Below are 26,382 nucleotides of genomic sequence, written 5' to 3'. Positions count from 1 at the left end.
AACTTCTTCTAGCTGATGTCTTTCATGCAGGGTCACTAGATTGTAGTTGAATTCTCTACATGGTGGTTTCTTTGTAACTGAACTCTCTACAAGGTAACTTTTCTAGCTCATCTTTCTACAGGGTGATTTATTTGTAGCTGAATTCTGTACAGGTGATTTGTTTGCAGCTGAGCTCTTTAAAAAATGGTTTCTTTGTAGCTGAACTCTCTAAAAGGTAATATCTTCTAGCTGATGTCTCTACAAGGTCACTAGTTTGTAGCTGAGCTCTCTACATGGTGGTTTCTTTGTAACTGAACTCTCTACAAGGTGACCTCTTCTAGCTGATCTTTCTACAGGGTGATTTGTTTGAAGCTGAACTCTCTACAAGGTAACTTCTTCTAGCTGATCTCTCTAAAGGGAGATTTGTTTGTAGCTGAACTCTCTACATGATGGTTTCTTTGTAGCTGAACTCTCTACAAGTTAACTTCTTCTATTGATCTCTCTACAGGACGATTTGTTTGTAGCTGAACTCTCTACATGGTGGTTTCTTTGTAGCTGAACTCTACAAGGTGATTTCTTCTAGCTGAACTATCTCTTTCCATAGTTATAGTTGCATGAACTCCCCACAAGGTAACTTCTTCTAGCTGATCTCCCTACAGGGTGAATTGTTTGTAGCTGATCTCTCTACAGGGTGACTTGTTTGTAGCTGATCTCTATACAGGTTTCTTGTTTCTAGCTGATCTCTTGAATTCTCTTCAAGGTGACTGCTCTATTAGGATGACTGCTCTATTAGAGTATCTCAATCTCGCACTTGCTGCACCAAGTTGGATTTCGTGTTATAACTCCTGCGGCTTTAAGTCTGATTCTTCTACACAATTGATGAGCCTTTCTAAGATGATTACTCCATTATACAACGATTTTCAAAGCATTACCCCAAGCGCTTTATCTGGTAGGCGTGGCAAGCAGTCGTTTTTTATTAGCTAATCTTGATTGCATAATTGTTACACACTGTTGGTTTTTTTTGTTGTATCTTCCTGTTTTTTAGCTCGATTTCTTTCAAACCACAAAAGGTTTGAGGTTCAATAGTTAACCTATTCACCCACCGATTTTCAGCTTCTTCCCATACGCGGTTTACCCTGTAGGCGTGACAACATATTGGTGTTATTTTTCGTGAATAATCGTTCATAACTCTTTACCTTTTTATCGTATTCGAGCCAAAGTTGGTACCGAGATGGACCTTTATATCCCCCTTCTGTGTGCCAAATTCCAATGCAATCGGATATTGCGTTCGAGTTTTATAGTACTTTTTGTAAGTGTGCGACAAGAAAAAGAAAAATAAGAAGAAAACGTAGAAACTGAGCCAATTTTTGAAGTCGCATATCTCGGGAACGAGCAAAGCGATTTTGCTCAAATTTGGAATGTGGAGTGCTGCTGTTGGAGGGCATGCCCACAGCAAAAATCGTCTTGTTTCATTAAGGAAGCACAGAGCTACGGAGATGCGAAAATTGCGTTTTCTTTCTTCCTGTCAATATACTCACGGGTGTTACGTGCCGGCTTCTTGGGTCGCACGACACACTACCGTGTGTCTTGATATAGGGATTTGTGAGAAGGCCAAAGCCTGTAATATATCAACTAGTAATTTTCCTTTAGTCTATTATGTGATCAACCAAATGAGTGTGTTACAAACCAGTAAATTAATTAGTGTTGTAATGTATATGGTAGAATCATGATCAGTCATAAACACCAAGGAGGAACTTTCAGATAATTTTATTTGAAAAGTTCTTTCTACTTTAGCAGTATCATAAGAGATCATAATTATTTATTGTGCAACCAAACTGTATGAGTAAAGTTGTGACCAGATCTGCAAATAGGGGTCGTATAGCCTTTCCAATTGCATGTACTTGGAAATCCATAACTTGACTTGCGAGTATGGCACCAGCCTGAACTTTGGTCACTTTACACTATTATCATAACATTGTCAAAGTTTTTGTGATATTTAAATTTGTCGTTTGTAGTTGATTTTCTATGAACATTTTTGAGAAGTTAAATGTTGCATTAATGACATCAGCAACAACATCTTACAAGCAAGGCCATGCTAGATTAGATATAGTGGGTATAATATGAAAACATCCATGAACTATTTTATTACTAGACGCTGAACAGGAGATTATATAATTATTATTCGACCAGATTTCAGAAAATCAATCATTTGACACCAGATTGTAAGTGGGTTACAGTATAGTACCATAAAGGAATCTAGGAGACACTGTTAGTGGGGTACATCAGGGGTGGATTCAGACTTACTGCATGAAAAGGGGGTCAAAATGAACTGGAGTACCACATTGTCTGGTTTGGCAAGGTGAGACCAAAAAAAAAGAAAAAAGGAGTATACACACAGAAGACCAAGATATGTATAATATACAGTATTCATTTGGCTATGCGATAAAAAGTGTGGAACTCTGGAGTTGATAGTTATTTTAAGTAAGTGTATGGCTTGAAATAGTGATTTTGAGAGAAATTAAATCAACTAGTGTTTATTGAGTGTAGCCTTGTGTAGCATTCCCTGAGGATATGTCATGAGGATAGTGGAGTTATAAGCAATTTTCTCCTTTAAAAAAGGGAAAATATTTCTTTATATCTTTCCATTGAAAAAGTGAAGAAATGCTTGAGCTATAACTCAGCTTTGCAAAAACATTTTGAACTTATGTATTCTGTTATAATTACCTTAGTACAAGCACCGCAGTGCAACCTTACTTGTAACACCCTCTGAATAAAGGTCACTCAATGACATATAGAAGGCTACTAAATAGTTGCATGTATTTTTCATCTTACAGATGGCAAAACAGCATGCACATGGTGGAGTGCAAACATTGATTTCTGTACTAGTCTCCTCCTGATAGCTACTAAAATGATGCACCTAACAGACAAGCTCTTTGTGTTGCAAATTTGCTGACTATTAGCATGCTAATACTGAAAACTACACAGACAAAATGTTTATCTAACATGTGCTGGGTCATTTCTTGCAAGAGAACAAAATTGTGGTAAAATTATCTAATAAATAATTGGCATAAAACATCATACACATAATTATGTGACCTGATCTTGGAAAACCTACCTTTTTGGCACATTGGTCAATTTTTTGTATTTTGCAGCTTAAATGAGGTACTGGGTGCACAGCAAAAATATGAATTTTCCTTTTATGTGCTACTCTATCAAAGATGAAGCACATTATAGTTACTTTTTTGCTATACATTTGTGACCGGGCCTGCGATAATAGGGCATGTGGGCACATGATTTTTGCCTACTTTTTCGCACTTTCATCACTCATAACATTTTGTACCATTATGCTATGGCATTGCAATTTTCAGTTCATAGTAAGCATTTAATTGGCATCATGATGCAAGTTGCAGAATGGAAATATACTTTTCCAGTACAAAGATATCACCTGTAGAGTGATGGGGTGTAGTTTGTGCCCACATGCCCTGTTTTCGCAGGCCCGGTCACATTTGTGCATTGTGCACATATGTAGTGAAGTTGCAAACATGTCTGTGCTACTGGAGGAAATGTGTTGAAATACCATTTCCATCATATGTGGTCATGATGTGCGTATAGTCACAAATTTGACCAATTCTACACATTTCTGCAAACACAAATGTTACAAATTTGACCTATTTCACATGTGTGCTTAATATGCCATTGGATGTGTAAATCCAATTTTTTTTGCAGTGGTGCTTATCTATGATGAGTTAAAATTTCAGTTTAATCACTTTAAGCGTATTCCTTAGATATGGCCAATTTTCTGTCCTGTGCATTACGAACTAACTTTTATGGAATTGTATTGAGTTATGTGAATGATTAAGGGTTGACAAATGATGACAAATCACTTTGCTTACCAATAGTTCCATTCTTACTATCTAAAATACTTTAAAAGACATTTCAGACAATTTAATGAAGCATTCTTTTCTGCAATTAAATGCCATGCATCATTGTCTAAGACTAAGTTTTAGCCATTCCAGCATTTGAACAAATCACCTAATTTGTAATTAATTGTTGTCCCATGCATGTGAAATAACTACATGGTCTGATACAATTATCCATATCTCCTAGGAAAAAAGCTATGAGTGTTGAACTTCACAGCATGAAGGTTTAATATTAATAGTTGCTTTATCCAAATGTGCAAAACAATTAATTTTAAAAATTGTTGAAAGTTTTTTTAGAGTTTTCCCAAAATGTTTTCTTGTGCCCAAAAGTTATAGGTTTTCCTAGACACGGCCACATATTTGTAGCAAGAAACTAACGGCACCATAGTATTCCTTGCCCCCTGAAACCCTAGAAACAAATCAATTCCTTGAAAAATCACTCATACAACAGCTAATCAATTGTGCTAACTCCCCAATGGAAGATTCACAGAGAAACAAATTGTGACCGGGCCTGCAAAAACAGGGCATGTGGGCACAAACTACACCCCGTCATTCTACAGGTCATATCTCAGTACTGGAATAGTATTTCTGCATTCTGTAACTTGCATCATGATGCCAATGAAATGCTTACTAAGAGCTGAAAATTGCAAAACCATAGCATAATGGTACAAAACGTTATGAATGATGAAAGTATGAAAAAGTAGGTAAAAATCATGTGCCCACATGCCCTATTATCGCAGGCCCGGTCACAATTATGGAAATCTGGAATCGCTACTTGAAAAACAAGCTATACTATAGTTATCAAATTTTTTGTCATCACTATGTAGTCTAGTCATCTTGATAGTGAAAACCTCACATCAGTTCTTATTAAAACCACAATGTTGTCTGATTATATGAAAGTTTCTGTGAAAAACCACATTGAAAGTTTGTGGTCAATTTCCTGGAAACATTTCAAAGGTTGAACTCACAATAACAACAAGAAAGATTAATACTATAATGTGAACACATTCAAATGCAGTGACTCTATTGGAACTGCTTTCCTAGCTAGCTAATATGGATTTGTGAGAAGGCCAAAGCTTATATTACACCTGTTCATAATTTTCTCTTAGGTAATTGCACTTATTTAGCTGCAACATGCAATAGTAAAAATTATATTTAATAACCACTAACTCTTTTAATTCTACCATTTATGCAAAATGACATAATAATAATTAGTGGTGCTATCCTGTATGAAAGTGCTTGAATAACCATTTCAAGTAATGAAACAAATGCTTCACTACTACAAGTAGCAGTAAAGCTAATTATTCACATTGAAAGTTTGTGGTTTATTTCCTAGAAATGTTTCAAAGGTTGAACTCACAGCAGCAACAAGAAGAATGCTATTATTACTATGAACATATTCATGAACTGCTTTCTATTATAATAGGGATTTGTGAGAAGGCCTAAGCCTGCAGTACCAGCTAGTATTTTGTGGCTAGTCTATTATGTAGTCAACCGTATGGACTACATAATACAGGGGTAATTATATATTAGTTTCTAAATTGGGGTCTCAGTGTTGAATGTCTATACTGGTAGAATCAGTTATGAATAGTTGAGGAAGTAATTTTAAGGCATATAAACCCTTTATAGTATATTATACATTCACTAACTATGTGATACCATACATACTTACATACAGGTATATACATATCTAATCAAAAACAGCCAAGCTGTAAAAAAAAGGTGCGGCCCCCAAAAAGGCCATGGTGATAAAAGATGTGAAATCCAAGGTGGCGGCCAAGAAATGGCTGTGATGGTAGGTTAATAGTAAAAATTTTAATAACGACAATTCAGGTGAATTTGATGCCAAGACCATGTGGCAAAAAATTCACCTGAATTGTCGTTATTAAAATTTTTACCATTAACCTACCATCACAGCCATTTCTTGGCCGCCACCTTGGATTTCACATCTTTTTTCACCATGGCCTTTTTGGGGGCCGCAGCCTATGGCTGGCTTTGGGGCTTTTTTAACCCATGTGTTTTTTTCTTTACCACAGGAAGAAGAAAAGAACTTATAGAAGATTTTTAATACTTCAATTATTTTTGATTTTATTAGTAATTATACCAATTATATACATATATTTATTACATGCTCATTATTCCCCACAGGATATTTTTTAGCAGCTGATCTCTCTACTGGGTGACTTAAAATATTACTGAACTATATACAGGATGGTTTCTTTGTAGCTGAACTCTCTACAAGATAAATTCTTCTAGCTGATTTCTCTACTGGGTGATTTGTTTCTAGCTGAACTCTCTACAGGTTATTTGTTTGCAGCTAAACTCTCTACATCCATGGTGGTTTCTTTGTAGCTGAACTCTCTACATGATGGTTTCTTTGTAGCTGAACTCTCTACAAGGTGACTTCTTCTAGCTGAACTCTCTACAGGGTGATTTGTTTCTAGCTGAACTCTCTACAGGTGATTTGTTTGCAGCTAAACTCTCTACATGGTGCTTTCTTTGTAGCTGAGCTCTCTACATGATGGTTTCTTTGTAGCTGAACTCTCTACAAAGTGACGTCTTCTAGCTGAACTCTCTACAGGTGATTTGTTTGCAGCTAAACTCTCTACATCCATGGTGGTTTCTTTGTAGCTGAACTCTCTACATGATGGTTTCTTTGTAGCTGAACTCTCTACAAGGTGACTTTTTCTAGCTGAACTCTCTACAGGGTGATTTCTTTGTAGCTGAACTCACCACATGATGATTTATTTGTAGCTGAACTCTCTACAAGGTGACCTCTTCTAGCTGATCTCTCTACAGGGTGATTTATTTCTAGCTGAACTCTCTACAGGTGATTTGTTTGCTGCTAAACTCTCTACATGGTGCTTTCTTTGTAGCTGAACTCTCTACAAAAGGTGACTTCTTCTAGCTGAACTCTCTACATGATGGTTTCTTTGTAGCTGAACTCTCTACAAGGTGACTTCTTTTAGCTGATCCCTCTACAGGGTGATTTGTTTGCAGCTGAACTCTTTAGGTGGTGATTTCTTTGTAGCTGAACTCTCTACAACGTTACCTCTTCCAACTGATCTCTCTACAGGGTGATTTGTTTCTAGCTGAACTCTCTACAGGTGATTTGTTTGCAGCTAAACTCTCTACATGGTGGTTTCTTTGTGGCTGAACTCTCTACATGATAGTTTCTTTGTAGCTGAACTCTCTACAAGGTGACTTCGTCCAGCTGATCTCTCTACGGGGTGATTTGTTTCTAGCTGAACTCTCTACAGGTGATTTGTTTGCTGCTAAACTCTCTACATGGTGCTTTCTTTGTAGCTGAACTCTCTACAAAAGGTGACTTCTTCTAGATGAACTCTCTACATGATGGTTTCTTAGTAGCTGAACTCTCTACAAGATGACTTCTTTTAGCTGATCTCTCTAAAGGGTGATTTGTTTGCAGCTGAACTCCTTAGGTGGTGATTTCTTTGTAGCTGAACTCTCTACAAGGTTACCTCTTCCAACTGATCTCTCTACAGGGTGATTTGTTTCTAGCTGAACTCTCTACAGGTGATTTGTTTGCAGCTAAACTCTCTACATGGTGCTTTCTTTGTAGCTGAACTCTCTACATGATGGTTTCTTTGTAGCTGAACTCTCTACAAGGTAACTTCTTCTAGCTGATCCCTCTTAGACCCTCTATAGGGCAATTTGTTTGTTGTTGAATTCTCTACACGGTAATTTGTTTGAGGCTGAACTCTCTATATGGTGGTTTCTTTGTAGCTGAATTCTCTACAAGGTGACTTTTTCTGGCTGAACTCTATACAAAGTGATTTGTTTGCAGCTGAACTCTCTACATGATGGTTTCTTTGTAGCTGAGCTCTCTACAAGGTGACTTCTTCTAGCTGAACTCTCTACAGGGTGATTTCTTTGTAGCTGAACTCTTTAGGTGGTGATTTCTTAGTAGCTGAACTCTCTCCAAGGTGACCTCTTCTAGCTGATCTCTCTACAGGGTGATTTGTTTCTAGCTGAACTCTCTACAGTTGATTTGTTTGCAGCTAAACTCTCTACATGGTGCTTTCTTTGTAGCTGAACTCTCTACATGATGGTTTCTTTGTAGCTGAATTCTCTACAAGGTAACTTGTTCTAGCTGATTCCTCTACAGAGCGATTTGTTTGTTGTTGAATTTTCTACACGGTAATTTGTTTGAGGCTGAACTCTCTACATGGCAGTTTCTTTGTAGCTGAATTCTCTACAAGGTGACTTTTTCTAGCTGAACTCTATACAGAGTGATTTGTTTGCAGCTGAACTCTCTACATGATGGTTTCTTTGTAGCTGAATTCTCTATAAGGTGACCTCTTCTATAGCTGAACTCTTTACATGGTGTCTAGTTTCTAGCTGATCTCTCTACAGGGTGATTTGTTTGCAGCTGAAATCTCTACAAGGTGATTTGCTTGTAGCTGAACTCCTTACATTGTGTCTAGTTTCTAGCTGATCTCCACAGTGTGATTTGTTTGTAGCTGATCTCTCTACAAGTTGATTTGTGTGTAGCTGATCTCTCTGCAGGTTGATTTGTTTGTAACTGATCTCTCTACAGGGCAATTTGTTTGTAGCTGAACTCTCTATGAGGTGATTTGATCTCTCTGCAGGTTGATTTGTTTGTAGCTGAACTCTCTAAAGGGTGATTTGCTTGTAGCTGAACTCCTTACATCGTGTCTAGTCTCTAGCTGATCTCTCTACAGGGTGATTTGTTTGTAGCTGATCACTCTGCAGGTTGATTTATTTGTAGCAGAAGTCTCTACAGGGTGATTTGTTTCTAGCTGATCTCTCTACAGGGTGATTTTTTTGTAGCTGATCTCTCTGCAAGTTGATTTGTTTGTAGTCGATCTCTCTACAGGGTAATCTGTTTGTAGCTGAACTGTCTATAAGGTGATTTGTTTGTAGCTGATCTCTCTGCATGTTGATTTGTTTTAGCTGAACTCTCTACAGGGTGATTTGTTTGTAGCTGAACTCTCTAAAGGGTGATTTGCTTGTAGCTGAACTCCTTACATTGTGTCTAGTCTCTAGCTGATCTCTCTACAGGGTGATTTGTTTGTAGCTGACCTCTCTGCAGGTTGATTTATTATTTTTATTATTATTATTAGCACTTTACAGTGACCAGCACTGATTAGTTTGTAGCTGAAGTCTCTACAGGGTGATTTGTTTCTAGCTGATCTCTCTACAGGGTGATTTTTTGTAGCTGACCTCTCTTCAGGGTGATTTGTTTCTAGCTGATCGCTCTACAGGTTGATTTGTTTGTAGCTGAAATCTCAACAGGGTGTATTGCTTGTAGCTGAACTCCTTACATTGTGTCTAGTTCCTAGATGATCTCTCTACAGGGTGATTTGTTTGTAGTTGATCTCTCTGCACATTGATTTTTTTGTAGCTGAACTCTCTACAGGATGATTTGTTTCTAGCTGATCTCTCTACAAGTTGATTTGTGTGTAGCTGATCTCTCTGCAAGTTGATTTGTTTGTAGTCGATCTCTCTACAGGGTAATTTGTTTGTAGCTGAACTGTCTATAAGGTGATATGTTTGTAGCTGATCTCTCTGCAGGTTGATTTGTTTTAGCTGAACTCTCTACAGGGTGATTTGTTTCTAGCTGATCTCTCTACAAGTTGATCTGTGTGTAGCTGATCTCTCTGCAAGTTGATTTGTTTGTAGTCGATCTCTCTACAGGGTAATTTGTTTGTAGCTGAACTGTCTATAAGGTGATATGTTTGTAGCTGATCTCTCTGCAGGTTGATTTATTTTAGCTGAACTCTCTACAGGGTGATTTGTTTCTAGCTTATCTCTCTACAGGTTGATTTGTGTGTAACTGATCTCTCTACAGGCTGATTTGTTTGTAGCTGATCTCTCTGCAGGTTGATTTGTTTCTAGCTGATCTCTCTACAAGTTGATTTGTTTGTTGCTGATCGCTCTAAAGATTGATTTGTTTGTAGCTGAACTCTCTGCAAAGTGTTTTGTTTGTAGCTGATCTCTCTACAGTATAATTTGTTTGTAGCTGAACTCTCTACACAGTGATTTGTGTGTAGCTGAATTCTCTAGAGAGTGATTTAATTGTAAGTGAGCTCTCTACAGGGTGCATGACTTGTTTATAGCTGAACTCTCTACAAGTTGATTTGTTTGTTGCTGATCACTCTAAATATTGATTTGTTTGTAGCTGAACTCTCTGCAAAGTGTTTTGTTTGTAGCTGATCTCTCTACAGGATAATTTGTTTGTAGCTGAACTCTCTGCACAATGATTTGTGTGTAGCTAAATTCTCTAGAGAGTGATTTAATTGTAGGTGAACTCTCTACAGGGTGCATGACTTGTACATAGCTGAACTCTCTTCAGTGTGACTTGTAATGTTCTGAATCTCTCCAGTGATATAATTGTAGCTTAATTCTCCACAGGGTGACTTGCTTCTTGCTGAACTGTCTATAAAATTAACTGTTTGCAGCTGAAGTCCCTACAGAATAACTTGTAATGTAATAGAATTCTATAATGGGTAAATAAATTAGCTGGATGCTCTATTAGGGTGACTGTTCTATTAGAGTATCTTGATGTCGCATTTGCTACACAGAGTTGGCTTTCGAATCATAACTCTGTGGTTTGTAATCCAATTCTTCTATACTACTGCAAGGACTTTCTATGAAGATTATTCCAGCTATACACCGATTTTCAGCTCATTGCTCTTAGCGGTTTGCCTAGTAGGCGTAAAAACTAATACTTTTTTATTACTAAAAATCGATCGCGTAATTGTGACACAGGTTGGCTTTTGTGTCATATCTCCGTGGTCTCAATCTCGATTCCTTTCAAACCACCAAAAGGCACTCCTACGATGGTTACTCCATCTACATAGCAATTTTCAGCTCATTCCATGAAGCGGTTTACCCTGTAGGCGTGACAACAAATCGATCTTGTTTTACGCGAATAATCGGTCATAACGCCTGAACCATTCATCGGATTTGCACCAAATTTGATGCTAGGATGCGCCTTTGGACTCCCCTTCTTTGTGCCAAATTTCAAGGCAATCGGAGTACGCGCTTGCGTTTTATAGCAATTATTGCAAGTGTGCGAAAAGACGAAGAAGAAAAAAAAACGAAGAAAAACAAACGAAATTTTGGCCGCTCATATCTCGGAAATGGCTTGAGTGATTTCCTTCAAATTTGGAATGTAGACTCCCCTAGCTGGCGGGCAACTCTGCAGCAAATTTGGTTTCAATCGGATACGCTATCACCGAGATACAAAAGTGTGAAAGTGATGTTTTCTTTCTTCCTGTCAATATACTCACGGTGTGGCGCGCCGGCTTCTTGGGCCGCACGACACACTATCGTGTATCTTGATACTTCTGTCAATACTAACATGTGCATAACAATGTCTGTGGCTAATACCAACACTTTTATGGTCTATAAATTAATCAATTGATTTTCAGACCCAATTTTGGAAAACCATGCACCATTTTTGGCACACTAATCATTTTTTTCTCTTTTATAGTTAAAATGAGGCACTGGGTGCATATTTACCTTGTGTTAAAATTTCAGCTTGATATCTTGAAGGGTTTCAGAGATATGGTGAATTTACTGTCTTATACATTACAAACTAACTTTTATAGCAATGCATAGAGCTCTGTGAGTGATTAAGTGTGACAAATGGTGACATATCACTTGTTTACATTCCGACCATTTAAGATATAAGACATATGAATAAAGAGACTTCTGATAGTGAAATCAAGAGTTCCTGGTCCTTTTCTTCAGTTAAACAGCAAGCATCATTGTCTAAACACTCAGTTTTAACCATTTCACTACTTGAACAGATCACCCCATGCATTGTAAGTTAATTGGTCTCCCACGCATTGTGAAATCACTACATGGTCTGATAAAATCATCCATATCTCCTCAGTAGTAGAAAGAAGCTTTGGATGTGAAACTTCACAGCAACAATTGCTGTGATGTATAATACTAGCCAGTCTTCAGTTCTTAGCATCAAAATACGTGTGCAAGTAATTGATTGCAGCAATAATGAAATTAGAGGCGGTGGGGTAACAAGGGATTCGGGCGGGGATGAGAAACAATAGACAAGTTTGCCTGGCCTTAGCTATACACATGTCAGCTATAGCTATGCACTCAAAAAAATTTACGCAAGTTTTAATCGAGCCATTATTCAGGAAAGGAAATGTTAAATCGATTAAACGTATATTCCTTCATATTCGCCTAGCTACTCATGGGGAATTCAAAAATCTTTGCTTCATTTCTGTAGCCACAATGGTTTGCATGTCACGTGCGGGTCAAGTTAAGGCCACTCCAAATAAATCTGTTTCCCGCCCACCACCTGCATCTGGTTACTATCAGCTCTAAATATTAAATTATTCCGTACTCTTCCGTTATTTTCCGGTTATTCTTGCATACTGACAGGTTCAGTAAAAGCCATCTTGAAACAGTGTCAGCTCACGTGTCAGCAGTACTATCAAGTCGGCACAAAGCCACTAACTGCTATTTTGAGGTAGAAAAAATAATCATTCACAATAATAGGCTACAATACACGTACATACTTTTTTTTTCCGTTTTAAAATTTATAATTTTTTAAAATAATACAATTACAATACAAATTACTCTACAACTAAAATACAAACACAATTAATTACAACAGGGATTTGGGGAAAGGAAAATCAGAGTCCTCACACTGCAAAGCCCAGTACCGTAAAATCATACAGGCATTGTTCGTCCATAAAGAAACTGAAAGTTGTTGTAACAAATGTTTACAAGCCTGTTTGGTTGATGCACCACTTCTGGCTGTGGTGCGTTCAGCGATGGTATGAAGGGTTTGAAGCACAAATGGTGACCAAAAACCAAAAATTTCTACAACAAGTGGGACAAAGTCACACCCCACCTCCTCTACAGCATCTTGATGTCTCTGGTCCTTGGCTAACTCACCAGCTGCAGCAGCTACCCCAGCTAGGCATGAGGCTATTATGCTCCAAAAATTGAGCATTATGCTTTTGAGCAGTGCTAAAAAAATCACCTATTATGCTTTTGAGAATTGCCCATTATTCCCAAAATTATGCCACTAGTAATACCAGTTTATTGCTGTATCAGACCATTGTCATTGATGTTTATGTTTCCAATAGTCTTGAATTCTTTAGCTGGTTGCTGTATTAGAGTATTTCGTTTCAATGTAACTGCTTCATTAGAGTAAATAATATTCAGTGTCTGTTATATTAGAGTTTCTGACTGCTCTATTAGAGTATTTCGATCTTTCTGAACGGAATTGTGCAGTCTGCAGATTTTCCTACTGTTAAAGCTTTATAATCACCTCACAATGCTAGCATAATTCCTGATTCCCACACATACCTATTATGCTTGAAATCATGCCGGCATAATCGCCGCATCCCTAACCCCAGCACAAGAAGAAGAAAAAGAAATGTGAGAAGGCTGGGTAGTGCTACGAACAGACACATCAAAATAAGCTGGACGACCCTGCTGAAAATCAGGGTGGTACACATCACCTGGGTGAGAATTATCTTCATAAGAAACACGTTGTTCCTTCAAAACTCCTGAGTGACTCTGGGACAAAGCATGACAAACAATGTAAACTAGAGCATCATGGCGACAAATTCTCATAGGACCATGAGAACATTCTAGAAGATGGTCACCAAATTGGTCAATGGAAGTAAGACACACACATAATAGGGAAAGTGGAAATAGAGGGATTCCGAGCCACAAACGAAGGCCAACAACAAACTCAGGACCAGGAATAGCCAGAGAAAGGGAGACTTGAGGAATAGCTTTGAGCCATCCACTGCTAGTACCAGATGAGTGAGAGAGAGTAGTAAGTCAAGCACGGTTTCGGATGTTGAAAGAAGCAAATAGTTGGTCATACTGATTTTGATCTAACAGAGCCTGTAAGTCCTGCTAGGTAGCAGAGGGAATAAAGATATCAGATATAAACCTTTCAAAGGTAGCGACAGCATGTTCTTCATTTGGAAACACTAGATCATGAATGTCCTGGGATAGAAGATGAGAAGCCAGGAGACGAACACTATTACATGAACCCAAAAAGGCCGCAGCAGCGGAAGAAAAGGATGAGCGCAAGCCCAGACCCCCCAAGCGAAATGGTAAAGTGGCTTGGCACCAAGAATCATTAGGAAGACTACATTGTATTATGCGACTTAGGCAAGATTTAAGATTAGAATCAAACTGTTCTAAAAAGGAGTGCAATATACAGAATGGCACTGTGCACAAAATATGAATGATCTTGCAGCTTCCAAGGCAGCTGCGTAGTAAATGAAGCTCGACTTGAGGGTCTTCTAAAACTGCAATGCTGTCTTGAGCAGCTGTAACCTTGGCTAAACGAGAGGACAAGAACTGATCGAAAAAGTTGTCAGTTCCCCAAATCGGAGATCCCAAAAGCTCCAAACCTTCACCACACACGAAAAGTGAAGTATCCATTGCGCTTCGTTGTCAGCTATGTTAAAACCGTTACACAGTATTTCGAATCAAGAACTGTTCCAAAAGCACCTGTACTATCCACACATACCAAAAGAAAGAACATACTGAAAACTACACCATACTACTACTTATTACCTAACTATATACTTATTACTAGCTACGTACTTAACTTAACTAATGTCAAAGTCAGGAAATTCATCCTCAGCAGTAAGCGAATACTGGCGGAGTATCATTTTCGCATTGTACCTCCACAAAGTCACAGACAGTTGCTGGAGAAGTTGGCGCCTAGCAAACTTTCGAGGTAAACCGTTTCTAACAGTTGTTCTGTCAGCTATGGATTCTAAAATTGGTAGGGCATATGGTGATTAAACACAAAAATTTCACATACAAGAGGAATAAAATCTCCTCCATTATCATTCACAATGTCCTGGTATTGAGTGTCCTTAGCTATCTTACTGCTATTTTTGCAACTTAAAAAGGAAGGAACAAGCATAAGCATGCTTTTATGAAGCTTTTTATGGTTGTGCCAGGTAAATAATGGCTTAAAAAGCTACCAATCTTATAATAAAATAATGGAAATGGACCGCCCACCCGCCCGCCCGCATGCAAATATGCTAAAAGTCCAGGACGGGAAACAGAGAAGTTATTTGGAGTGGCCTAGCTAGGAATGAGGCTATTATGCTCCAAAAATTGAGCATTATGCTTTTGAGCAGTGCTAAAAAAATTACCTATTATGCTTTTGAGAATTGCCCATTATTCCCAAAATTATGCAACCACAATTGGCTAATAATGCCAGTTTATTGCTGTATCAGACTATTTTCATTGATGTTTAAGCTTCAAATAGTCTTGAATTCTTTAGATGGTTGCTGAATTAGAGTATTTGACTTTAATATGACTGCTTTATTAGAGTAAATAATATTCAGTGACTGTTCTATTAGAGATTCTGACTGCTCTATTAGAGTATCTCGATCTTTTTTAACGGAATTGTGCATTCTGCAGATTTTCTTACTGTTAAAGCTTTATAATCACCTCAAAATGCTAGCATAATTCCTGATTTCCACACATACCTATTATGCCCGAAATTATGCTGGCATAATCGCCGCATCCCTAGGCCTAGCTAAGTGTTAAGGATTCGGTAACGTAAACTAAATCGTCACCGTTTCTTCAATAAAACCGCCTTCATAGCCTATGCGCAAGCGACTGCAGGGCTAAAACTATACCTTGGCTGATGTGCCAATCCATGGTGAACGTTGTAAGCCAAAACTCAACTTTGTAGGATGATCTAAATGGAAGTAATGGCTGCAAATGTAAGCGCTTGTAGTTTATTTTTAGTCAGTAAAGTGACTGTACAAATCGATTTCCTTCTTTCTATCGCTGTAATTCCAAAACTATACTCACCATAATTGACTGAAATTTTGGAGAAACATTCCTTGGGTCATGCAGATATTGTTGAAAAATAAAGCGAAATTCAGAAGTTGATGGCCGGATTTTTGCTGAGATGGTCACAATTTCTTTTCCTTGTTTTTATTTAGCTAATGTGAAGTTATTACATTGCAACAAAACTGATGTATTACTTTGGGTTACAATTTACAAGGAAAAAGCATGTTAATAATACTACTGTATCTAGCTATATTACACCATTTTGTACTTGTGAACGCACCAAGTAAAAATCAGGCCTTCATACACAAACCATTTTAGAGAAATAAACTGTTTTATGCCTAAATATATTCACTGGATGCATGCTTATAGTGTTTTAACTGAAAATGAACAGCAGTATAACCAGTCCCCATCAGCAGCAGTTGACCAACCACCAGTCAACCCAACTCCCAGCAGCAATCCATCTCCTGCTGTTAAAGCTGCTACCCCTAGCTCAGATACAAATTCAGCTCCACCTTCACTTGTAGTTGCTACTAAGCACGACTCAGCTAGGAAATTCAATGTTGTTCTGTTTGGTGTCGATGAGTGTTCCAAAGGCACCAAAAAGATGGAGAGAGAAAAGTTAGATTTAAACCATGCTACTGAAGTTCTTACAGACCTTGACAACACTGTTCAGCCTCACTCAATCAGAAATACTATAAGGCTTGGAAAATACAATCCCTCCTCAGGGCATCCTAGACCCCTACTGGTGACTCTGAACAGGTCATCTGATGTCAATTCCATCTTATCCAAGCAATCTCAGTTAAAGTCACCTTTTGTCATCAAACCTGACCTCTCACGTGATGCAAGGGTCACGGAGTCTCATTTGTTAAAAGTTTGTTGGTCATTAATACAAGACAATACCCCAAAGTCTGATATAAAAATTCGAGGCAATAAAATTTATGTCAAAGGTAAATTACATGACCAAGCAGACAGCGCAGGATTCAGACCTAACGAGCCATCAAGTACAGATAGCACCTCATCACACCACAACAACATGGAGACTTCAACTGCTGCCTCCACCTCTTCAGCATGACTCGGCCCTACTGGGCCCAAAGTCTGCGTGCAAAATTGCAGGAGCTTGGCAAAAAACTTACCCCTTTTCCAGAGTTTTGTATATGCATCTGATTTTCAAATTATTGGCCTGTCTGAAACTTGGTTGCACGAAGCCATTGCAGATCTTGAAATCTTACCTCAGGGTTACACAATGTTTAGAAAGGACAGAGGCTCACGTGGTGGGAGCGTTATGCTGGCAATCAGCGACAATCTACCTAGTAAACAAATTCCAAGTCCCAGTAACCTTGAAGTGGTAAACGTTTCTGTCTCTTTTAATGATTCTGATGTCATTTTTTGCATGGTATATGCACCTCCAAATGCCACTGCTGACTATCACAAGGACCTATCCAACTACCTAGCCACCACTACCACCCTGTCCAACCCTGTATTTATTCTTGGCGATTTCAATCTACTGGAAATAAACTGGGCAACTCTCACTGGCAGAACACCGATCTCCAACAACTTCTGTGATAGTATATTTGAATCTAACTTCACGCAACTTGTGGAATCCCCAACCCATACATGTGGTAACATACTAGACCTTGTGTTAACAAATAGTCCTGAACACGTTTTACATTTATCTGTTCATTCTCCAGAATACCAATGTATTACATCTGACCATTATTTAATCACATTTTCAATTAATTTTAAGTTCTCAACACATTCTACATCTACTAAGGAGTTCTTCAATTTTTCTAAAGGTGACTACAATGGATTAACAGAGTACCTATCGAAGTGCGACCTCTCTATAATCTACAATTCTTCTGATGTTGAAGAAATTTGGTACATTTTAAGAAGTAACATACTGGCTGGCATTGAACTGTTTATTCCAAAGGTCAAACTGCACTGTAGACAATTCCCTAACTGGTTCACTCCCCAACTACGTCATTCCCACAAGTGTCTTCGTACACTTCAGCGTAAATACAACAGGAATCCTACACCAAACAATTTCCAACGACTAACCAAAGCTCAAGTCTCTTTTCAAGCTTCTAGTATTGCAGCAAAGTCTGCATTTGAGCAGACCTTAATATATAACTTCACTACAAATAAGGACACAAAAATTTTCCGATACATTAAAGAGTTCTCGAAATCTCACAACCTACCGCCAGAGCTACACAATGACTCCATCACAGCGAACACAGACCTCGGTAAGGCTGAGTTATTCAACCAGTACTTCCATTCAATATTCTCTCAGAGTAACTTTAATCTACCCGACACTTTGAATCTACCAGTCCCTGGTAAATGCTTGGACTCGATCCACTTCACAGTACAAGAAGTCCTAGAGGCCTTAAATAACCTGGATCCCAACAAGGCCAGTGGTATAGACAACATTCCTCCAACTGTTTTAAAACATTGTGCCTTTGCTCTTGCCATACCTATTCACCACCTTTTCATGGCTAGCATTACCAGTGGAACCATACCATCTGAATGGAAGTTGCACAAAATTACAGCTGTACCAAAGTCTGGTGACAAAACCTCAGTTAAAAACTATCGTCCCATTTCACTTCTTTGCATTACATCCAAAGTTTTAGAAAGACTAATTTATGATAAGATAATTAACTCAGTTTCTAATTGTATCACACAATATCAATTTGGGTTCCAAAAGAATTCTTCAACCTTGCACCAACTACTTATCTATTTTAACCAGCTAATAACATCAAAAGATGAAATAGATACTATATACATTGATTTTCGAAAAGCTTTCGATAGTGTGCCGCATAATGAACTCCTAGTTAAACTTTGGAACATGGGAATCACTGGAACCCTATGGAATTGGTTTAGTTTCTATCTACACAACAGAACCCAGTGTGTTTCTGTGGGCAACCACCTATCCGGCACTTTACTTGTTATCTCCGGCATGCCACAGGGGAGTATTCTGGGTCCTTTGCTCTTTTTAATATTTATCAATGACCTCCCATCAATTGTCACATCAGATCTATTTGAGTTTGCTGACGATACAAAATTATTCAGACAAATCACATCAACATTAGACATTGAGCATCTCCAAGAAGACATCAATTCATTATTCAACTGGTCCATCAACAACTTTCTCTTATTTAATCTTTCAAAGTTTGTGTTTATGAGCTACCATCGCAAATTCAACTCTACATATCATGTCAACGGTCATTCAATTGATGAATTCTCCAGCTGTAAAGACCTTGGGATTATTTTTACTAATTCGCTAACATGGCAAGCACACTATGAAATAATTTCTTCTAATGCCTATAAATCTCTTGGCTTATTGCATAGGGTCTTCAAGGACTCCAATTGTCCCCAGGCCAGAAAATCTTTGTATATCACTCTAGTTAGATCAAAGCTACTGTATTGTTCCCCACTGTGGAGGCCATACCTGTTAAAAGACATTGAATCACTTGAGAAAGTCCAACGAAGAGCCACTAAATTCATGTTATCAAACTATCAATCAGACTATAAAACAAGGCTAATACAAACTGGTATGTTGCCACTAATGTACATTTACGAAATTGCCGACATATTATTCTTCATCAAATCCATCAAAAATCCATCAGACAAATTTGACATCTTGAACTATACCAACTTTACTACAGGTTCAACAAGATCTGCTGGCACAAAGTTATATCCCAAGACAGCTCATATCAACCCTATCATGAACTCATATTTTTATCGTTTATCAAGATTATGGAACTCTTTACCAATAATTTACCTATCTCAATCACTAGATGTAATCAAACCAAAGTTGAAAGCATTTTTATGGAATCATTTTTTTAGCTAACTTTGATAATACCCCCTGTACTTTTCATTACCTGTGTCCTTGTACCCGCTACTCCAAGACTCCTGCACCAACCAATTATAATTATTTGTAATTATTATATATGTATGCATGTAATTAGTGCTCTAGGCTACCAGTGCAGGACACTGGTAGTCCTTCAGAATTGTATGTCTCTGTAATCACTATAGCCTCTACTGTATGTAATTCCAATTCTGTAAAGCAATTATTAAATTAAATTTACTTGATACATGCACATGGTATACAATCAATTTGCATACACTTTTACAGTGAATAGACCATGAATATATAAGTTAATTATGATTTAAAATGCATTTTTAGCTGAATAATCTGAAGGTCTGATTTTTACTTGATGCATTCACAATTATATACAATGGCGGATCCAGGATTGGGAATTTGGGGCAAATCCCCCCCCCCCTTCAAGAAATTGGATACAAGATCGAGATACTCTAATAGAGCAGTCAATTACTCTAATAAAGCAGTCACAATGTTCATGAGGCAGTGTAGCTTACCTATGAAGCTATAAATAGGATTTTATTTTACATAACAGATGTGATATAGTTGGTAAAGGATAACTATAGCTATTATTGTTGTGACCTTTTTTTGGTCTTCAACTGGTTTTCAGCGAATTGTTTTGGTCTTCAACTGTTTTTCAGCAAGGTGCCCCCACCCTCTTTCCAAACTCTGGATCCGCTCCTGATATATGCATACATCTGCTTCTTTAATATTAAATGTGACCGAATTTGACAAAACCTGGCTTCCACATGATGTATAATTCTTAGACTTTTACTAACTAACATTACCTGCCAACATACTATAGACCTGAAATTTTCACACAATGTTTTCGTAACATCACTAGGCACCAGCCTATTATGCTTTTAAATTTGCCTATTATGCTATGCTACAGTGCTCAAATATTTTGCCTATTATGCTCATAATTATGCTCAAATTTTCTACAGTTCCCATGTTTTTGTTATACAGATAATGATAAACTTTGGCTTTTGAACAACTGGTTAAATGTAAATGTTAATGCTTGTTGTGCATTAAGAATTTGGCTGCATTGTGAACTATAGTAAAAATCGTGCCAAATAACTACACTCCACTGCCATATCAGTGGCATCAACTGTTATGTCTACCTTTTTCAGTGACATGCATTTTTGCTTACAATATTACATAATTACTTTGCCTGTTATGCTAGCATTATGCTTGATGCTTTCAGGCACCTATTATGCTCAAAATTATGCTAGTATAATAGGCTGGTGCATAAACATCACAAAAGACAGGTCAAAATTTAAAGCTGATGGCATATATGCATATTCCTATAATGTCTCAGTCATAAAACTATAGGTAAGTGTGGAAGTCTAATTTTGTCAAATTTAGTCACAAATTATGTTTCGAACAATTCTCTTCAACCCTCCTCTTTATGCTACTTGTGGTTTTATTAAATTGGCTGCTGTATTAGAATACTTTCAAAGTGGTATTGTAGTGTCACTGTGTTATATCATGATAGTTGAAAACCTCAAAACAATTATTGTTTACAAAAAACCAATTGTTACATTAAATTTGTGGTTGGTTTCCTAGTAACATTCTAAACATAGTCAACACTTGAACTTGTCAAAAGAACCTGTGAGAAGCATTTTTTAACACACCAAACATTACTTTTAGTTTCTAGATAAGGCCAGCATTGAATGTCTATATACCAATCAACTTGATTAAAGATGGAATTAAAGTATTCTGAGAGATTTGCTTTTAACAGCACCACAATACATCTTAAAATTTCTAATTGTTTCAAATACAACCAAGCCATGGTTACTATACAACAAGCACACTATAGTACCATCCAAACTCCTGATTATACTGTATCTTCCATCAGGCTCATCTTCACAACATTGGAGAAATGAGATAGATATATACTTTTGTAAAGAAGTTACTTAAGTACTTTAATAACTGTCAGCCTTCAAGCATAATCTAGCTACATGATAGGTTTGCAGTGTATTGTACATGTTCATGTATGTAACTGTCTATGCACTGTCAGCTAATTTGAAAGTACTACTATTATTAGTATTAAAAAGTCAGCTATATACTACTGTGTCATTATGTTGTGCAATCTAGTCATCTTGAAACTGAAAACCTCAGAATAGTTCTGGGTTAAAGCCACTGTGTTGACAGATCATAGTTTCTTTGAAAACCTATCAAAAGTTTGTGGTTGATTTCCTAGAAACATTTCATTTTGAAGTACAGGTAGTTATTTATTATGTAGCATAACTTCACATTATTGTACTTGCACTATAACTTCTATAGCTTGATGAAACAGTGGTAGCTTTTTTTAAATTCAATCTGATCATGCATTGTAATAGACCACAGAGCAAGGAATATAGAACTGTAAAAGTCAGAGCAGATAAAGACTGTGCTAAGAACACTGTATAAAAAGAAATGACTTGCGGCAATAAGCAATCAATATACATTAGTTGGGCTAAAATTATAGCATTACACATGGATACCACAAACTGCCCATAGATTTCAACTACTTACTGTTCGTTTGTTGTTACTTTTATATTAAAGTATTAAGGTATTTAAAATATAAGAGGCATGATACCATGAAAAACCAAAAGTTAGGATATATATATATCCTAACTATGCTGTAGCTTATGTTTGAGGAATTTATCGTCGATGGTGATCGTCTTGTTTCCACTATGAAGCCACCCATGGTTAAAAAACACTATCTAAAATGGTGGGAAACTTAGCTGTTGATTACTTCCTATAGAGCCAATGCTACCAAATGGATTTATCCCAGCCAAAACAAAAAGGATTTGAAACAGTACAGCATGTGGAGAATCGCCTGAAACATGTAACAGCAAACACATGTAAAGGGAGCATTTATGCAGCATCTATTCTACCATAAATTTGTGTTCACTGTCAGATTTACATTTCAATTAAAGGAGAAAATTGTAAAGTAATATCTGTGGAAAAGGTAGCAAAGAGCTTTTGTTTTCCTTAACTTGTACTTGTAGCACGTCACCAAATGTTGTGTTGTACTTGTGGAGGAGGAGTACACCTTATTAGACATGAGTTGGTCATGTGCAACATATATTGGGACAAATTTGCCTTCCAACACTGTATAGTACTGATGTGTTTATGAGATGACTATGATCAAAAATATAGGTAAAGGCACAGCCTTTATTCTTGTATAATGAATAAAAAACTGCTGAATGACATTTTGTTACCATAATCAACGTAGCTACATTCAACTCATATCTTAATATCATATGAGTTTACTACAAGATATATAGTGCATATGAGCTTTATCCGAAATTACGTCACAGACATAAAAATTGCCGCTGTAGTGTGGGAAAATTCGTAAAATTTGTATGGGTGACTATGGTAGGGTCCGCAATCCGAAAAATCAACTTTCACAAATCGATCCCCCTACCATTGTGGGATGTTCATTGTAGTATCCCATTGCTAGATCCACCATGAAACCGGAGGCACGGTTGTTGTCTTCACAGAACTATCGATTTTAGTATTTCGTGAGATGAAAAAATTCTTTTTAAAATTTCGGGCTCCACACAAAGAACAGGATAGAACTTGCTGCTTAGCTAGATATTATCTAGAGTTAATGTAGTTAAAAAGTACGCACAGTAATAAGCAAATGATTCGCTGGGTTCCCGGCACAGGGTTGCTTTCTCTCAAAAAGCAGAAAACGAAACACGAATTTTCGAATTCAAACTGCCCTACCAGCCAAGACAAGAAAAGCCAACTCTTCCTCATAGTGATGTGTTAAGGTTGGATGTATAGTCTGTCTATGCTGTTAGTTTGGAAAGGATCTAAGACTTCTCACCATCTGGGTGAAGAACGTCAAAATTTTCGTGCGTCATTTCAAGGGATTCTCTCAATGGTACCAAAGTGCTTTCCAGTACTTCTGATGCCACACTGGTCACTTAATTTTGTTTAGAATGATGATAAATGATGGTTCAAAACGTTTGGTGGTAGTAGTAGTTGATGTTTCTGTGATTTCATATGATGCAGTATACCAGCAGCTCACCAGGAGCTCCACCCAGCTCGAATAAAAAATGAAAGATTTTGTGCATTTTTCGGTTTGTTTTGGGATGTTTTGCAGCATAATGGTGATCTAGGGTGATCTAGTGAAGATTTGAAACTGCTGTGGAGCGTTAGAGGTGAAGTCAAATTTGGACGATTTTGCTGCCTCCCTTGATGCATAGCTTAGAGCGAAGCGTGGAAGCTGTGGATGAAATAATAATTGACAACCGCTATTACCAAACGTTCAGGGACATCTTTTGCCATAGTTTTAGTCTATAATTGGTGATTGTTGTGGCTGCAGAAGCGCTGGAAATGGGTAGAATTCGCAACACAATTCTTTGATGCTACAAAAATTTTTTACGCTCGTCACCCAGATGGTGAGAAGTCTCAGATCTTTTCCAAACTAACAGCATAGACAGACTATGCACCCAACCGTATCGAAACACTATGAGGAAGAGTTGGCTTCTCTTGCCCTGGGTGGTAGGGCAGTTTGAATTCGAAACTTTGTATTTCTTTGTCTGTTTTTTCAAAGAAAGCAACCCTGTGCCGGGCACCCAGCAAACCATTTACTTATTTCTGTGCGCAGTTTTCAACTGCAACAACTCTGGATATGATTTGGCTAAGTAGCAAGTTTCATCCGGTCCTTTGTGTTGAGCACGAAATTTTAAAAATAAATCTTGCATCTTGTGAGATACTGAAAATGATATTTCTGTGAAGACAACAATCGTGCCTCCGGTTTCATGGTGGATCAAGCAATGGGATACTACAATGAACATCCCACAATGGTAGGGGGATTGATTTGTAGAAGTTGATTTTTCGGATTGCGGACCCTAACTATGGGAAGAAAATTTTTGAACGGAAATATCTCGGCCAAGAAGGAAGATATCGAACTCTAACTAGCAGGTATGGCTATAAGACGTTACAATAAGTGCGTAAAAGCGATTTTCGGCTGATTTTCAAAACAACGCTAGATTCCTATTCTCTAAGCTAATTTATAACCATACCTGCTGGTTAGAGCTCGGGTTAGAGCTCGATATTTTCCGTCTTAGCTGAGATATCGTCGTTCAAATTTTTTCTTCCCATAGTCACCCATACAAATTTTACGAACGTCCCCACACTACACAGGGGCTGATCCAGGAGCTAACAAGGGGAGGGGCACAAACAGGCTAAGTTGTAGATGGTTGAAGAAAGCCAGATTCTCTAGTTCAGTGATGCATATATGAAGCAGCAAATAATCACCTCTTAGTAGTGTCTCACAGTTGATTTTTGCCATTTTGGCCTTTTTAGATGGTTGTGAAGTCATAAAAGTTATTTAAAAGGCTCTGAATGTCTTTAAACCAGCAACACGATAAATATTTTTTAGAGGCGCTTAGTACGCAAGAAGGTGCTGGGTGGCAATTTCACTGCTAGTTTGACTTTGGTTTCTTTTAGTTTCAGGTGAATTTGTATTAAATATTAGTAAATGTGCATATTTTCATGTGTTGATAAACTAATCTTGGCCTGACACAAAGTTTAGTAGCTAGCTATTTTAATCAGAAGCATGGCTGGCTCCTCCACAAGGTGGAGGGGGGGCATTTGCCCCAAATGCCCCATGCTGGATCCGCCATTGCTATAACGGCCATTTTATGTTTGTGACGTAATTTCGGATAAGGCTCATTATGTAATGATTACAAAGGAGCTATAGAAAGTTAAGTTTAATGTTGAAACGAAGTTGTTTTTGTTTCACACATACAGAAATTAAAAGAAACATCATGCAGTTATAGATATTGTCCTCACTCAGATACCACTTCTTGTGCCTCTCTCTACATAAGTCAGCAAAAATGTACACGTTCAGAAGGACACATCATCCAGTATACCCTCCCTTACCCATAGGTATGATGTATCTACTTACATATCCTGTATACAACCTTTTTTGTCATGTATATGTAGACTCATTGGCTAAATCCCAAAATTCATTTGGTTGTGATGTCTATTCAAGTAACATGCAGTATAACTTATGCAGTAGCAGTGTGTTACATTTCCAAAGGTCAAAATGTGTACATTAACATTTCAATGGTTGTTTAAAGCAGGTTATTATATACACCAAAGCATTTCTAATGCTGTATGCACAATATTATGACTCCTCAATATCCTTTAACGTTACCCCAAGAGAGTGACTGATGTACATTGATAGTTGTCAAGCTGATCCATTAATACCTGAGTGAGTGTACAGAGAATTGATACAAGTTGCAACACTGGTGCTATCCTGTATGAAAGTGCTTGGATAACCATTTCAAGTAATTCAGGTAAGTGAAACGAATGCTTTCACTACTACAAGTAACAGTAAACATATCAAAACTTGTGTAAGATATTCCGGATTTCCGAATGGGTTACACCCGTTTCGTATAAAATAACACCGTCCTCTAAACAAGGCGCCATAACTTCCGCGTACTTTGGTTGACAGACACAACGTTTGGTTTATCAGATTCCTTGATGAAAGATGATTCGATTCATATATAAGTTCTTTGTGTAGTAACGAAGGGGAACTAGAAAGGAGCCTTGTACCGCGAAATTTACGTGTTCGGAATTCCCGTAAAAACAAGTGTTTTTAAACATATTTCTATAAACTAACCTGTTTAACAATTTGTACGGTCGGAGTCTTATTAAGCATCCTTCGCTGCGTAGAATGATACCAAATTTAGCGAATTTGGTTGAGGATAACAACTTGTAAATTGGGATTTTCCCGACGAGATAATTAAATTTTCCAATAGGTTATTTAAAACATGATCCAAA

General features: G+C 37.6%; 1 long non-coding RNA gene across 2 annotated transcripts in view; it reads right to left on the bottom strand.

Annotated features, from left to right (window-relative positions):
• The window catches only part of LOC136247164 (uncharacterized), a 37,911-nt gene extending 11,562 nt beyond the window's left edge, over nt 1–26,349 (bottom strand). The window contains exon 1 of one of the 2 annotated variants that reach the window (XR_010697135.1): nt 26,222–26,349. This is a non-coding gene — a long non-coding RNA (uncharacterized lncRNA). Of the gene's footprint in view, nt 1–21,409; nt 21,536–26,221 lie in introns of those variants that run through there. The other variant, XR_010697136.1, reaches the window with a different exon arrangement.
• Nucleotides 26,350–26,382: the final 33 nt, after the last annotated feature.

This window comes from Dysidea avara, chromosome 2 (genome assembly GCF_963678975.1).
Source record: "Dysidea avara chromosome 2, odDysAvar1.4, whole genome shotgun sequence".
NCBI lineage: Eukaryota > Metazoa > Porifera > Demospongiae > Dictyoceratida > Dysideidae > Dysidea > Dysidea avara.
The sequence above is the reverse complement of the archived record's forward strand: the minus strand, read 5'-3'. Positions and strand labels throughout refer to the sequence as shown.